Source organism: Salvelinus namaycush, unplaced genomic scaffold, assembly GCF_016432855.1.
Source record: "Salvelinus namaycush isolate Seneca unplaced genomic scaffold, SaNama_1.0 Scaffold356, whole genome shotgun sequence".
NCBI classification, from domain to species: Eukaryota; Metazoa; Chordata; class Actinopteri; order Salmoniformes; family Salmonidae; genus Salvelinus; species Salvelinus namaycush.
In genome coordinates, this window is record NW_024060519.1 from 190,537 (window position 1) to 195,712 (window position 5,176).

Sequence of the window (5,176 nt, forward strand, 5' to 3'; positions counted from 1 at the left end):
CGCTGAATCACTATACAGGACAGTATATCAGGGCCTTTGATAAGAGTTAGTCAGAGTGAGGGGTGGACAGGACAGTATATCAGGGCCTTATAAGAGTTAGTCAGAGTGAGGGGTGGACAGGACAGTATATCAGGGCCTTCGATAAGAGTTAGTCAGAGTGAGGGGTGGACAGGACAGTATATCAGGGCCTTCAGATAAGAGTTATCAAGTGAGGGGTGGACAGGACAGTATATCAAGGCCTTCAGATAAGAGTTAGTCAGAGTGAGGGGTGGACAGGACAGTATATCAGGGCCTTATGATAAGAGTTAGTCAGAGTGAGGGGTGGACAGGACAGTATACAGGGCTCATCGATAAGAGTTAGTCAGAGTGAGGGGTGGACAGGACAGTATATCAGGGCTCTCTGATAAGAGTTAGTCAGAGTGAGGGGTGGACAGGACAGTATATCAGGGCCTTCAGATAAGAGTTAGTCAGAGTGAGGGGTGGACAGGACAGTATATCAGGGCCTTCTGATAAGAGTTAGTCAGAGTGAGGGGTGGACAGGACAGTATATCAGGGCCTTAGATAAGAGTTAGTCAGAGTGAGGGGTGGACAGGACAGTATATCAGGGCCTTCTGATAAGAGTTAGTCAGAGTGAGGGGTGGACAGGACAGTATATGGGCCTTCATGATAGAGTTAGTCAGAGTGAGGGGTGGACAGGACAGTATATCAGGGCCTTCAGATAAGAGTTAGTCAGAGTGAGGGGTGGACAGGACAGTATATCAGGGCCTTCTGATAAGAGTTAGTCAGAGTGAGGGGTGGACAGGACAGTATATCAGGGCCTTCTGATAAGAGTTAGTCAGAGTGAGGGGTGGACAGGACAGTATATCAGGGCCTTCTGATAAGAGTTAGTCAGAGTGAGGGGTGGAAGGACAGTATATCAGGCTTCAGATAAGAGTTAGTCAGAGTGAGGGGTGGACAGGACAGTATATCAGGGCCTTCAGATAAGAGTTAGTCAGAGTGAGGGGTGGACAGGACAGTATATCAGGGCCTTCTGATAAGAGTTAGTCAGAGTGAGGGGTGGACAGGACAGTATATCAGGGCCTTCAGATAAGAGTTAGTCAGAGTGAGGGGTGGACAGGACAGTATATCAGGGCCTTCTGATAAGAGTTTGTCAGAGTGAGGGGTGGACAGGACAGTATATCAGGGCCTTCAGATAAGAGTTAGTCAGAGTGAGGGGTGGACAGGACAGTATATCAGGGCCTCTGATAAGAGTTAGTCAGAGTGAGGGGTGGACAGGACAGTATTACAGGGCCTTCAGATAAGAGTTAGTCAGAGTGAGGGGTGGACAGGAAAGTATATCAGGGCCTTGATAAGAGTTAGTCAGAGTGAGGGGTGGACAGGACAGTATATCAGGGCCTTCAGATAAGAGTTAGTCAGAGTGAGGGGTGGACAGGACAGTATATCAGGGCCTTCTGATAAGAGTTAGTCAGAGTGAGGGGTGGACAGGACAGTATATCAGGGCTTCTGATAAGAGTTAGTCAGAGTGAGGGGTGGACAGGACCGTATATCAGGGCTTCTGATAAGAGTTAGTCAGAGTGAGGGGTGACAGGACAGTATATCAGGGCCTTCAGATAAGAGTTAGTCAGAGTGAGGGTGGACAGGACAGTATATCAGGGCCTTCAGATAAGAGTTAGTCAGAGTGAGGGGTGGACAGGACAGTATATCAGGGCCTTAGATAAGAGTTAGAGAGTGAGGGGTGGACAGGACAGTATATCAGGGCCTTCAGATAAGAGTTAGTCAGAGTGAGGGGTGGACAGGACAGTATATCAGGGCTTCAGTAAGAGTTAGTCAGAGTGAGGGGTGGACAGGACAGTATATCAGGGCCTTCTGATAAGAGTTAGTCAGAGTGAGGGGTGGACAGGACAGTATATCAGGGCCTTCAGATAAGAGTTAGTCAGAGTGAGGGTGGACAGGACAGTATATCAGGGCCTTCAGATAAGAGTTAGTCAGAGTGAGGGTGGACAGGACAGTATATCAGGGCCTTCAGATAAGAGTTAGTCAGAGTGAGGGGTGGACAGGACAGTATATCAGGGCCTTCTGATAAGAGTTAGTCAGAGTGAGGGTGGACAGGACAGTATATCAGGGCCTTCTGATAAGAGTTAGTCAGAGTGAGGGGTGGACAGGACAGTATATCAGGGCCTTCTGATAAGAGTTAGTCAGAGTGAGGGGTGGACAGGACAGTATATCAGGGCCTTCAGATAAGAGTTAGTCAGAGTGAGGGGTGGACAGGACAGTATATCAGGGCCTTTGGATACACCAATGAAAACAAATCAAAGAAATGAAAAGAAAATAACTCCCAAAGCGACAAAGGCCTTGACTGAACAACCGTTAACTAACAGCGTCTGTAATACCAAGAGGAGGAACACACACATGGTTCTGAGCTCCTCCGGTCACCAAGACAACACAACGGGGCTCGCTATTTACACAGAGTCAACAACAAGAAAGAGAACAAGAACAACAACCATGTCAGGAATAAACACACAACTACCTGTCCACAACCACAGATGGACTGTTACACAGTCTCCTTCTATCATTAACAGTTGCTTTTGTCCATCTAGTTATCTAGATAGTCTCTGAGAAGCTGAAGTGTCCATCTAATTATCTAGATAGTCTCTGAGAAGCTGAAGTGTCCATCTAATTATCTAGATAGTCTATGAGAAGCTGAAGTGTCCATCTAATTATCTAGATAGCTCTGGGAAGCTGAAGTGTCCATCTAATTATCTAGATAGTCTCTGGGAAGCTGAAGTGTCCATCTAATTATCTAGATAGTCTCTGAGAAGCTGAAGTGTCCATCTAATTATCTAGATAGTCTATGAGAAGCTGAAGTGTCCATCTAATTATCTAGATAGTCTCTGAGAAGCTGAAGTGTCCATCTAATTATCTAGATAGTCTCTGGGAAGCTGAGGTGTCCATCTAATTATCTAGATAGTCTCTGGGAAGCTGAAGTGTCCATCTAATTATCTAGATAGTCTCTGGGAAGCTGAGGTGTCCATCTAATTATCTAGATAGTCTCTGGGAAGCTGAAGTGTCCATCTAATTATCTAGATAGTCTCTGGGAAGCTGAAGTGTCCATCTAATTATCTAGATAGTCTCTGGGAAGCTGAAGTGTCCATCTAATTATCTAGATAGTCTCTGAGAAGCTGAAGTGTCCATCTAATTATCTAGATAGTCTCTGAGAAGCTGAAGTGTCCATCTAATTATCTAGATAGTCTCTGGGAAGCTGAAGTGTCCATCTAATTATCTAGATAGTCTATGAGAAGCTGAAGTGTCCAATCTAATTATCTAGAAAATCTATGAGAAGCTGAAGTGTCCATCTAATTATCTAGATAGTCTCTGAGAAGCTGAAGTGTCCATCTAATTATCTAGATAGTCTCTGGGAAGCTGAAGTGTCCATCTAATTATCTAGATAGTCTCTGAGAAGCTGAAGTGTCCATCTAATTATCTAGATAGTCTCTGAGAAGCTGAAGTGTCCATCTAATTATCTCGATCGTCTCTGGGAAGCTGAAGTGCTGCATTGTGGTTCTGAAACTCCTCTGGTTACGGGGCCAGGCCAACAGCACAGTGTGATTTACAGCTTCCCTGATTGTTTTAGTTGGAAGGTTGTCAGGTCTGTTGTTCTCCAGTAGGCAGACAGACATATGAGGCAGAGGGACTCAAATCATGTAGTGAAATGGCCTGTCTTCACAAATGTGATTTCCAGCTACAGTGGTGGCTTAACGTACACGTCACTCTACTCTCTCATCACCACACGTGTGGTGTTGTTATTTTTTCAGGATTTATTTTCTTTTATTGGGATCCCCATTAGCTGTTGAAGAAGCAGCTGCTATTCGTCCTGGGGTCCACACAAAACATAGAACATGACAAAATACACACCACTAATGGAGATGGGCCTTCTGTATGAAATATGAGCCCAGCCTGGGGACAGTATATTAATTACATGACACAAAGCATTGCCACATCACAGTAATGTAATTATAAGTGGTGTTCCATTCCCTGTAAAAACCCTAAAGGTTCTGAGCACTTATGGAAATGTCCTATTTCAGTGATACGGTGCCTTCTGAAAGTATTCAGACCCCTTGACTTTTTCCACATTTTGTTACGTTACAGCCTTATTCTAAAATGGATGATTAAAATTTTTATTTTTTAAACCCAAACAAAAACATGTTTTTAACTGAAATATAACATCTGCTTAAGTTTTCAACCCTTTACTCAGTACTTTGTTGAAGCACCTTTGGCAGCGATTACAGCCTTGAGTCTTCTTGGGTATAATGCTTCTCTGCAGATCCTCTCAAGATCTGTCAGGTTGGATGGGGAGCGTCGCTGCACAGCTATTTTCTCTCCAGAGATGTTCGATCGGGTTCAAGTCCGGGCTCTGGCTGGGCCACTCAAGGACATTCAGAGACTTGTCCCAAAGCCAATCCTGTGTTGTCTTGGCTGTGTGCTTAGGGTCGTTGTCCTGTTGGAAGGTGAACCTTCGCCCCAGTCTGAAGTCCTGAGCACTCTGGAGCAGGTTTTCATCAAGGATCTCTCTGTACTTTGCTCTGTTCATCTTTCCCTCGATCCTGACTAGTCACCCAGTCCCTGCCGCTGAAAAACATCCCCACAGTATGATGCTGCCATCACCACGCTTCACCGTAGGGATGGTGCCAGGTTTCCTCCAGACGTGACGCTTGGCATTCAGTCCAAAGAGTTCAATCTTGGTTTCGTCAGACCAGAGAATCTTGTTTCTCCCCTGATTGCTCAGTTTGGCCGTGCGGCCAGCTCTAGGAAGAGTCTTGGTGGTTCCAAACCTCTTCCATTTAAGAATGGTGGAGAACACTGTGTCCTTGGAAACCTTCAATGTTGCAGAAATGTTTTAGTTGCCTACCACAGATCTGTGTCTCGACACAATCCTGTCTCGGAGCTCTACGGACAATTCCTTTGACCTCATGGCTTGGTTTTTGCTCAGACATGCACTGTCAACTGTGGGACCTTATATAGACAGGTGTGTGCCTTTCTAAATCATGTCCAATCAATTGAATTTACCACAGGTGGACTCCAATCAAGTTGTAGAAACATCTCAAGGATGATCAATGGAAACAGGATGCACCTGAGCTCAATTTCGAGTCTCAAAGCAAAGGGTCTGAGTACTTATACA